Here is a 12,187-nt window from a genome sequence, read left to right on the forward strand (position 1 = left end):
GGCCGATGGAGGCGAAGCGAAAGACGGTTAGGAAGCGCAAGAGAATTGGCAAAGATAGCAGGTCCATGTGTATTTAATAGCAAGTCCATGTATTACTACATGAGAAGTACTGCTAGTGAGACTTCACTGCCCCATTTCAACAAACTTGTATACGCAATCCTGGTTTGACAAAGTACTCTACTGCTGGTTTCAGTTCCCTCACTGGATTTGCAGGCTCACGACCATCCTCTAACACCCTGTCTATGCCACTGATTTAAAGGAGATCCATGAGCATGTACTTCTCCTGGTATATAATTTCGTTCCTCCCTATATTGCAGTCATTTTGGTTAGTAAACTTGTATGGATGAAAAAGAATAGTGCCAGGAAGTTCATATCTTAAATCTAGATAAGTTCGAAAAACAAACCACGACCAGTTTGGAAAAGAACCACCCTTGTGCCACAGGCAGTTCACCTCCATCACCACAGTCCATTCACCGCCGTCACCACAGTCCGTTCACTGGTGACACAGGGGCCGTTCAATGATGCAATGGTGAGGTCTGGCCTTTCCCCTTCCTCTTTTTATGTAGCCTCCGAGTCGAAGTTCACCTCCATGTGCTGCTCCACTCGTAGCTCCCAGCCTACCCTCGAGCAAGTTCGTACCGTGCACGAGATTAGTTCAACCTGTGCACTTGGTACATTTGTGGGAATGTCTGAGCAAAAAGAGAAACCATATATTTTTGTGCAACATTTTGACCCTACATCCCATGAGTTCCTGATTTATTTATTTTGTGCAAAAGTTCGACCTTGACGCTTGTGGCAGTCCCACAAGGACGAGTGTGGTCTACGGTCGAGCAGTTGGTTCCCAAGCGAGTTCCTGGCTGAAGGTGGGCTTCCATGTTGAGGTGTGGAATGCAATGTACATGGAGATCCTAATGAGGTACGATGATGGCGATGTGGAACAGGTGGACCTCATGGAGTTTGGCTGGGCTGGCGGCGGTCGGCAGTGGACACAGGTGCATGAGTTGTGGGGCTCCATCTGCCGCTCGACCAGCGCTTACTCCCACTCTGTTCACTGGTTTTGTTTTCATTGTCACGCCTATTCCTCGTCAACCTGCAGCAGCAGGAGACACGAGATCACCTCCGACACCGCTAGTCACATGAAGGTCGCCAAAATGGTATATTCTCCATAAAAATAGGTGTTTGCTTATATGTATTCTCTATTGTTGAATTATAGCACAAACATTTGCTGAAATGGGGTGCTCAGGACGTCTATTTTAATTCCTGAAACACAAACTAGGTGCTCTCAGTTTCAGTACATGAACAATCATCAGCTCGTGAAAAAATACATATAACATGCCTTGTTGTGTGGGATTTGGGGGCTTCCTAGTCTGGCTAGAGTTTTCAAGTATAACAAGTGTGATAGTGGCAATTTTCAAAAACTTTAATAGTTCAAGTACATAACAAAACATAAGTCCACTCTATAAAAACAATAGTAGACGTAGAAAGTTCAGTTTTGCTATATGTGTAATGCAGATGTGTTCTTTTGTGGTGAGGATTTTGGCACTAAACAATGCAAACAATTTAAAAGTACTCATGTCCAACTTGCAAACCCGTAGCAGTCCTATAGTGCAACATGCATCAAATTCACAAACAGTAAACCTGACTTGAAGCAAATTCGCATCTGGTTGTTTATTTTCGAGCTCATCGTTTCTAATATAAGCCAATGCTTCTATTCTAATCTAGTTGTTTATTTTGTATCTCACGTTTTCTAATATAATGTTAAAAAGTCCACTAGATGAAAAATTCGCTGTGTTAGCTAGATCAGTACGAGTGCTCATTAGTAAGACAAAAGTAGCAGTACTGATCATTAGGACTTACAAAAATACTAGTACTGATCAGTACTATATAGAACCAAGCTTCACTATGGATATTACTGACCATAGGAATTTATTAGAATAATTTAATGTTTTTGTAGCTCACCTCTAATTTGTTTCAATCTACAGCTCTTTTCTCTCACTATTTTGTTTCTCTTTGTACTGTAGCACAAGAGAGGTTTGGACGGACGCTGATCACTAGCACACTATGACGCCGCCGATCACTAGAACGAAGGACACCAACAGGTTGAGGATGAAGTACATGACGTAGACAATGAGAAAGATCGAAAAATGAAATCTGTACACATAGCACTAATTGCAAATTCAGATTTTTTGTCAGATGATTTGATTGCTACTTCTTAAAGAAAGTGTACATAACAGTTAGATGTTTCTGCAAGAAAGGAAAATTTGTATGAATTAAAAACATTGATCAGTATGAATAAAAAACAATGATCAGTTCGATAGTGCTCTCTCCTGCCTATTTCGGTTGATGCCATGAATAGTGAAAAAATCGTATGGGAATGTTTAATTATTACTAGCATGTAAGTTCAAAAAATAAAACACAGTCAGTTTGTCTATGAAATTTGAGGAAGTCCGTCAATGGAACCGAGGAAATTATGCTCAAACAAAAAACACAACACATTTATTTGGGTAAAAAATTATTTTAGTTCAGCTACACAAACCATGCAGGTTCGATAATGATGATACCATAAGTTCGGAAAAGGAAACAAATATGAATTTAAAACCAAAAACTTTCACTTCTATAAGTTCAAGTGCTCATCCATACGCGGTAATTCAAGTTGGTAAAAGTTCAAGTGGCAAAACAAAAGAAGTCCAGAACATCATTGCAAGAAATGTGAGTTAAAAAGAAACAAAACAATTTTCTTTTATAAAAAATGTCATCAGTTTAACGATACAAATGATGCAAGTTCGGGGACGATGATATCGTAAACCGTTGAAAGGCCTGTCATGCTACTGGCAGACGCCTTGGCTGAGTACCACTTCCCCTCCTACTTGCTCATGAGCGGCCACATTACACCCCAAGAGAGGACGACGCCGAAGAGGAGGGAGAGGTTGACGAGGTGCGAGCAGATCATCCCGGTGCCAACATACGTCAGGCTGAAGTCGAAGAAAAATTTGGCGACAGAATCATTGAGGATTTAAAATGGTGAACTCTCTCATGCATTTTCATTTTTCAACCACCGAAACTTAAAAATTGTTTAGCGAGAGAAAAAAAAGAAGTCATATAGGCGTCACGTTTACTTCCAGGCTTTTAGCCCGAAGGTGGGAAAATGGAGGAAGCCTCAGACGCCGCCGTCGGTGTAGAACTACTAGAAGAAGCTCCAGAAGAAGCTGATCCCAAAGTACTTGAGGAATCCCACGGACCTGCTGCCTGTTGCGGTAAAGGTTGAAAGAAATTCTAAATCAGTCCGGGCCATCCGTTTCTAAAGCATTTTTACAGAGTTAAAACACGATTTGATTCATCGTAGCTGGGAATAAGAAGATGTCCTTTTCATGCAAAGGAAATGAAAAATAAAAAGGGTCGGACCTTGCATTCTTATCTCCTTGAGGTGTGTGGAACCATTTATGAGGATGGCAGTGGCAGTCCCACTTGGATAGATTAGCTTGTAGTTGATCATCAGCACCTAAAAGTGTTTAGTTTCACCACCAAATCGTCAATTAAATTGAAGACCGATTGCGACTACGAAATCAATTGTAAATATCTTTCTCATCAAGAACAAAAAAAATGCAGACTAGCTAGGTTCAGTCAGTGACCGCAACCCTGGTGCTACGGTCTTGCGAGCAATGCCAAAGTTTCAGTTATTCTGATAGTACAGCAGCGACCCAGGAAAATCGGGAAGCGCGGCTCAACATGGACACAGAGAGATCAGAGAAGGGCGTTGGAGCATGGAAATGGAATTAAGCCCATAGTTTTAATTTCTTTGTGTCCTTATAAATACAACAAATCAACAAATCATGGTGATACCTAATCGAATTCAACAAATGAACAAATTAATCAAGGGGTGGTTGACCATTGGCCATCTCTCCTTCTTTTATAGCAAAAGACTCAGCTTCTTGGTGGGGAGAGGGCTCTGCACCTCCTCGTCCTCGTCCCACCTCTTCACCCCTACGTTCTTCGGCATCGACAGCAGGTTTAGGTCGAAGTTCCTCAGCACGGCAGAGGATGCCGACACGGAGACGGACACGGACATGGAAATGGAGGTGCCATCCCAGTAGTGGCAGTGCTTGTGCCCTCTGAGCGCCTGCTCGGTCGTGAAGCCCCTGCTCTGACCCATCGCCCGTGGACGCCTGCGCGGCAATGCAGCACTCTCTAGTGGGCACCGGCTTGTGGTGGCTGGACTTGTGCCCGTCGATCGCCTGGTACGATGCAAACTCCTTCCCGCAGACTGCGCAGCTGAACCGCAGCTCCTAAGCCCGGGTAGGGGACGGGTTCCACGCGCTCGCCTGCTGCTCCTTGCTGGTGGCGGCGAGCGCGGTGAGGCAGATGGCGAGGTAGTTGTCCTTGTTGAGCGCCGTCGTGGCGGTGGGAACCAGGGAAAGGGAGAGGGAGAGGTCGGTCTAGTCCGCCACCATCCCGCGGACCGTCACCTGCTCGTGACACGGCGGCATGCGCTCTGCCGCCCGCGAGGCCGCCGTGCCGGACATGGAGTCGGCGCCCGTGAAAGCCCTCAGGGCGAGCAGCTAGAGCTCCTCGATGGCGGCGGCAACTGTGGCGACTGCATTGCGGGGATGAAAATGCCATGAGTCCGGTAACATAGGTCCAAACCGAGTGCATCAGTTCATAAAGAAGACGATCAGTTCGACAAAAATGAGAGCATCAGTTTGTAAGTGCATCTAGTGCCCCTTAGTGATTTTGGTGTATTGTAGACTTATAGGTTAAGGGACTAATGCGTTTGTGAGTGTACACAGGTCTATAAGTCCATGAGGAGTTTGATATTTACAGAGAAAGTCGACCCCTACAAATGAAGTTCTTTGACTGAAGGCTTTGGTATTCTGAAGACTTTCTGAAGACTTTGAAAGTGAAGAAATTGGTGTGACCTTGAAGACTTGGTATTCTTTCGAGGAACATGAAGCGTGAAGACTTTTGTTTTCGTAGTTTCATTTTCTCTTTCTTGAGTCATAGGAAACACCATACTGTTAAAGGGGGTCGAGGAAATACTAAGGAAAAATTTCCATGTGATGCTCAACTCAAAATCCTACACCTACCAATCCCTTCGAGTGAAGCCATTGGAAATCTCATACAGTTCAATCAATTTCTTCAGTGACAGAGACGAAGTTCTTCTGGTCTCTGAGGAATTTGTCCTGACTGAGGAGTTAGGAATTCGCCAGTGCGGATTACCTACACAGTGAGGAACATGATAGCCCTGAGGATTTTGGTACTCAAAATTCCGACCGTTGCTGTGCTATGCACCAGCTGTCCCAAAATATCTATCCACCTAATGGTCATATAATTGAAGGGCATTTATGTCTTATCATGTTGGGCTGCTCCCTAGGCTATAAATAGCCGCCCCCTACAACCACTAGCTGGTTGGCTGCTCCGAGAGAAACTGACACTTGTCATTTGAGAGCAACCCATCCTCCGAGGACTTTGAGAGAAAATCATCAAGTGAGGAAAAACCCAAACCCAAACACCTACAAACCCCAAGTGATTGAGCATCACTGAAGAGATTGATCCTACGTGGATCCGACGCTTGTTACCTTTGAAGACTGTGCTTCTTCCAGACGGTTAGGCATCATGGTCTAGAGCATCCAAGAGGAATTGTGGATCGCCGAGTGACCAAGTTTGTGAAGGTTCGGAAGTCACATGAAGACTTACCACGAGTGATTGGACGAGGTCTGTGTGACCTTAGTTCAAGGAGAATATGGTGAGGACTGGGTGTCGTGAGCTGCGTGTTCAGGACTGGGTGTCCGGGACTGTGTGTCCTCGAGTTTAAATACTCAGCCGCTCCAACCAGACGTACAACTGAGAGAGCAGTTGGAACTGGTCTACCAAATCATTGTCTTCATCTAGCTTACTGGTTCTATTTCCTCAACTCTTTCATTTCCTCATAACTGTGTTGTGTGCTTGTTCATATCTATGCTTGAAGACTTTGACTAAAGACTTTCTCAATTTCCTCAGTTCAATTTCTTCAGTCTGTTTGTCTTCATCCTGTGTTATCATGTGCTTACACTTCCTATACTTTGTGCCTGTCTTCATTTCATCATGATGACCATGCTTGTATTCTGTCGTGTTTACTCTTGAGTACTTATTCCGCTGCTAGTAGTTCTTCGCTAAGGAATTTCCACACCGGCAAATTCCTCAGTGAAGAATTTCATAAAAATCGCCTATTCACCCCCCTCTAGTCGATATAACGCACTTTCAATTGGTATTAGAGCAAGGTACTCCCTTGTTCTGTGTGATTTTGGTTTAACCGCCTGGAGTTTTAGTTATGTCGACCGCAGGTATGAACAAAGTGACATGCCCCATATTTGACGGTCACGAGTATCCCAAGTGGAAGGCCATGATGAAGAAGCGCCTCATGGCGATGAACATCGAGCTGTGGACCGTCACTGAGAGTGGTCTGACCGATCTATGCAAGATGGCGGACACTGATGATATTCACAAGTACACTCGACTTGACATCATGGCGAAGGATATCATCTGTTCCTGCCTATCCAGAGATGAATTGTCGCGCATTATGCATCTTTGCAATGCGAAGCTTATCTGGGACCGAATCTCTGACGTCTATGAAGGTCATCGAACTTGTCATGATCCCTGGTTTGAGGATTTCAAGGAATCGCTCAAAATGATGACTTTTGAACCCGAACCATCATCTTCTGCACCATGCCTCATGTCAAAAGGTGCCAAAGTAACCGAATGTTCCTCATCCGAGTCTAGTGATGATGAATCTGATGATGATTTTGAACCTAGCTATATAAAGCTTGTTTATATTGCCACTAAACAACAAAAGACCTTAGAAAAGGTTCAAAACATGCTAGACAAAAGTGATGATATGTTGGGTGAAGAAATGGATCGCACTGAAACTTTAACTGAAAATCTTTAGAGACTTCAGTCCAAGCTTGACAAACTTCAAAGTCATCATAACACTCTCTTATCGGATCATGAGAAGCTTTCTTATGAATTTCTTCAAAGAAAGCAAGACCTTGAGAAGGTAAGAGTGAGTTATGAAGATTTTTAGAAGGAGCGCGATTCATTACTTGCTCAACAAATCAGCACTTCTCAGGAAGAATTTGTTCCTCCATGCTTGAAGTGCATTGAACATGAATCTGCTAATTCTTCACCTGAATGTTCAAATGCTGCTAATGTTTCAAATTCTTCACATGCCTCTGCTATCACTAATTCCTCATCTGAGGACATTGCTAGTATCACTAATGATGCAGGGCTGAAGGAATTGTACATGACAGGCATGTACAAAAGCCTCAAAGGGCATCAGACTCTTTGTGATGTGCTTAAAAAGCAGATCCTCAATAGGAACCCTAGGAAAGAGGGTATTGCCTTTGAGAGGAAACTCAATGCTGATGGTACATATTGGAAGCCTGAGCAGTACCCCAAAACTACATGGGTTGCTACAAAGGGACTTCCAGTTGATCCATCTAACTTATCTGGATTTGCATGTGAATCTCCTCATTCTGATGATGAGTCATTTGACTCCAACTATAAACTGTTCAAAAATCAGAATGGTGAAGTATTTGCTAGATATGTTGGCACTAATTGCAGGAATGGCTCCCCTATGAAGAAAATCTGGGTTCCCAAAAGATGCCTTGAAAATCTTCAGGTGAATGTCATCATGACGCCACCTGTGAAGAATAGGAACCCTAGATCAAATTCTTCATACGGATCCAAGTCCTCATACGGACCAAACTCCTCACATGGATCATATTCCTCATATGGATCAAAGTCCTCATATGAACATCATCATGCTAACCTGTATGTTTCGCAGGGAAGATCTAAGGATTATGGATATGTGCATTATTCTTCAAATCATTATGTCCATAAGTCCTCGAAGAATTTCTCTTCTTACTCTTATGCTTACTCTAACCCATCTTATGTGAAACGAAATGGACTGGCTTCTATGCCATCCTTCTCGTATGGAGCTCGCAGAATGATGAACTCTTTGCCACCCCTTCAGATGTGGGTGGTGAAGAAAAGGAACTAATCTCTTCTACAGGGTCGGGTCTCCAGACGTATGTAATCGTCTGAAGAATTTGTTGGAGACCTGAGTATGCTTGAAAGGACGCAAGCTATTCATGAAGAAATGAATTTTCATTTCTCACATCCTCATACTGCTTTATCTGTTCTATTATCAGATGAAATTGAGTATATCTTCACAAATTCTTCAAGAAGACAGCCTATGAACTCCTCACTGATAAGAAACCGAATGTAAGTTATTTCAAAGTCTTCGGTGCTAAATGTTGGATTAGAGATCCTCATCACAACTCAAAATTTGCACCGAAAGCACATGAAGGTTTTATGCTTGGTTACGGAAAGGACTCGCACACCTACAGAGTCTTCAACAACGTTCTTCACAAGGTTGTTGGAACTGTAGATGTGCGGTTCGACGAAACTAATGGCTCGCAAAGAGAGCACCTACCTACTGTGATAGATGAACTAGCACCTGAGGAAACAATCAAGTTCAAGGCTACTGAGGATGTCATTCCTACTGAAGAATCCGCTGAAGAATTCATTACAGAACATGAAGAATGTCGAGCTAATGCACCTGAAGAAAATGCTGAAGAAAATGGTGCTGAAGAAAACGCTGATCAAATTCTTCAACGGCAACCAACTCATCCTCGTATTGCAAAAGAAGTGCAAGTTGAAAAGATCACCAATGACATCAAAGCGCCAGGTCCTCTCACACGCTCAAAAGCTTCACATTTATCTAACTTTTGTGGGCACTATGCTTTTGTCTCTATTACAGAGCCCACTAAGGTAGATGAAGCATTTCTGGAGCCTGAGTGGATTCAGGCCATGCAAGAAGAATTACATCAGTTCGAGCTCAACAATGTCTGGGAACTGGTCAAACGTCCAGATCCTCGCAAGCACAATATCATTGGCACAAAGTGGATCTACCGCAACAAGCAAGATGAAAACGGCCTTGTGGTGAGGAATAAGGCACGGCTCGTAGCTCAAGGCTACACACAGGTTGAAGGAATTGATTTCGATGAAACTTTTGCACCTGTTGCTAGACTTGAGGCTATTCGCATATTACTTGCTTATGCTAACCATCATGATATCACTTTATATCAAATGGATGTGAAAAGTGCATTCCTCAATGGTAAGCTTAAGGAAGAAGTATATGTTGCTCAACCCCCAGGTTTTGAAGATCCAAAGAATCCTGACAAAGTCTTCAGACTCAACAAGGCCCTCTATGGCCTCTTGACGAAAGGCTTCAAACCCGGTTCACTCGACCCTACTCTTTTCACTAAATCTTATGATGGTGAATGTTTGTGTGCCAAATATATGTTGATGATATTATCTTTGGCTGTACTGACCAACGTTATAGTGATGAATTTGCCTATATGATGAGTGAAGAATATCAAATGTCTATGATGGGAGAGCTGAAATTCTTCTTAGGTCTTCAAAGTCGTCAACAACGCAATGGCATATTCATATCTCAGGAGAAATACCTCAAGGATGTACTGAGGAAATTTGGCATGCAAGATTGCAAAGGCGTCAAAATTCCTATGCCCACAAATGGCCATCTGTGCACTGATGAAAATGGTATCGACTTTGATCATAAGGTATACCGCTCCATGATTGGCTCTTTATTGTGCTTATCTGCATCTAGGCCAGATATAATGCTTAGTGTTTGCATGTGTGCCCGATTTCAAGCTGCACCGAAGGAATCACACCATAAGGCTGTGAAGCATATTCTTCGATATCTAGCTCATACACAAACACTTGGATTATGGTACCCCAAGGGCTCGGCTTTTGATCTCATTGGATATTCTGACTCTGACTATGCTGGTGATCGTGTGGACCGCAAGTCAACATCTGGTACATGTCATTTCCTCGGACGATCTTTGGTCTGTTGGTCCTCGAAGAAATAGAACTGCGTATCACTATCTATCGCTGAAGCTGAGTATATTACCGCTGGTTCTTGCTGTGCTCAATTGCTATGGATGAAGCAAACTCTCAAGGACTACGACGTCAACATGAAGAATGTGCCTCTCTGCTGTGACAATGAGAGTGCCATCAAGATTGCTCACAACCCAGTTCAACACTCGAAGACAAAGCACATTCAGATTCGTCATCATTTTCTTCGTGATCATGTGTTGGAGGGCGACATTTCTATTGAGCATGTGAAGACTGGAGAACAGCTAGCCGATATCTTCACAAAGCCCTTGGATGAGAAGAGATTTAGCAATTTGCGGTGTGAGCTAAATATCCTAGAATCTTCGAATGTTCTTTGAAAAGGACACTCATCCTAACACTTATGCAAAATTGATGACTTAGATGTGCAACACATGAAGAAACGTTTTTCTTCAGTCAATGAAGAATAACACTCTTAGTGTGAAGAAATTAATGAAGAATTTGATTCTCAGAACCCTACGATAATTGTACGCGGTGTCTGAGAAAATCATTCTTATATGGTGGGTCACGCCACCACCAAAAGTTGAAATTCCTCAATTGTTCATATTCTTCAACTTTGCATTGTCTTCACTGTTTTCGACGTCTTTGTTCATTGACTATATATATATATGAGTTTATGTCCTCTACAACATTCACTTATTGCTAATTCTTCAAGTTGGTTTTTCTTCTAAGTGAATGTGATCGGACCCTTCCCCTCTATGCTATACTCAACCCAATATGTTCACAAATTCTTCACGTACGTTCTATTTGAAACTCGTTCAAAATCTTCACTGTGTCCTTGACAGCTGAAGAAATTGCGAACGAAACTTTAAAAACTATCTTATCTAAATTTTCGGCTTCGCCGCTCAAACCGTTCCGCATCCCACGATATACTTATCCACTCACCCACGATCTAACACGATCTTCACCTCTCACTACGTGGGTGACACATGTCATGCGAATGAGAAGGGTCAGGGGCACGTTCGTCCAATTTCTTCGGGCGAGCAGTTTTTCACCGTGGCTATAAATACCCCTCCTTCCCTTCCTGACTTCCTTTACTCTGCTCAATCTCTCTCCAGCTCGAGCTTCTCAAACCCTAGCGCCGCTGCTACTTCATCACCGCTGGTGAGGAAGAGCTTCACTGCCTCGACCTCATCGCCGACGTACTCGCGCCGACCGCGGAAATCTTCACTTTGCCGCCGCCGTAGCCGTCTTCCTCCGCCAAGTTAGGGCATGGAAGATCTGCACAGACGAACTTCACATCTCCTCACTCCAGTTCGTCGTGTTCTTCGTGCAGGGTAATTAAAAGTTACTTTTACTTCCCTCGTTGATTCAAATGATTATCTACAAAATCTTCAAAGTTGTTTTTCTTCATATCTACACACACTGAAACACCTCACATATTATCCGTTCTTGATTCGTTTCTCTAAGACATGTTTTTCTTCAAGATTCCTCAAATGTGTGGATTTTTAATCTACACATCTCTGGAACCTAAGACAAAGAATGCTTAGTGAAATTCTTCAAGACTCATCTGGTCAAATTCCTCAAACTTGTTCTTTTTACAAAACCTTCTGAGAACGCATATGACCTCTCCAAATTCCTCGCAACTATACTCTGTTCACAGGTACTCATGTCAGCTGCTGAATCACTAGGTTCTCATCAACTTAACTCATTTGCAGCGTTCCTCAAAGAAAAGTTGCATTCTTCTTCAGAGAATTCGATTGTTCAAATTCATCAACTGAAGAAAATGGCTGATGGTAAAAGGCCATAGAAAGGAGGAAAGAAGCCTGAGGTCATGACTGCCTTTGAAATCCCTGTGGACATATACAAAGACTACTGCACTCCTGATGAGGCCAAGTTTGGAAAAGAGGACAAAAATCAGCGCAAGGTGCGCATACAGAGGATAGAAAGGAGATGGGCAAGAGAATGGAGGGAGTACAGATATGTAACTCCAAAGTACATGAAGAAATTCGCACTCAATCCTCCATGCCCAAGAGCTCCATTGGCACCTGGCCAAATAGCAGATCCCACCAGCCTCAAGCGCGGTGAGGACTATCCTGATGAATGGGCCAAGCGCCAAGCCAAGTTGGCTAAGCAAGCCAGAGAAGCAGTGAGGAAATTCAATGAAGACTCTGCTGCTGCTGCCTCTGCTGAGGCCTCTACTGTCAAGCCGAAGAAGGCTATGTCAAAGAAGCCTGCACGCAAGCCAAGTGCTTCACCAACAGTGCCCTCAATGCCA

At 43.3% G+C, this 12,187-nt stretch overlaps 1 pseudogene; it reads right to left on the bottom strand.

Annotated features, from left to right (window-relative positions):
* Positions 1–3,907: 3,907 nt before the first annotated feature.
* LOC125506868 (zinc finger protein 36 pseudogene) overlaps positions 3,908–12,187 on the bottom strand; it is a 31,614-nt pseudogene continuing 23,334 nt past the window's right edge.

The sequence above is a fragment of the Triticum urartu genome, chromosome 5A, assembly GCF_056163025.1.
Source record: "Triticum urartu cultivar PI428250 chromosome 5A, HENAU_Tu73, whole genome shotgun sequence".
Lineage (NCBI taxonomy): Eukaryota > Viridiplantae > Streptophyta > Magnoliopsida > Poales > Poaceae > Triticum > Triticum urartu.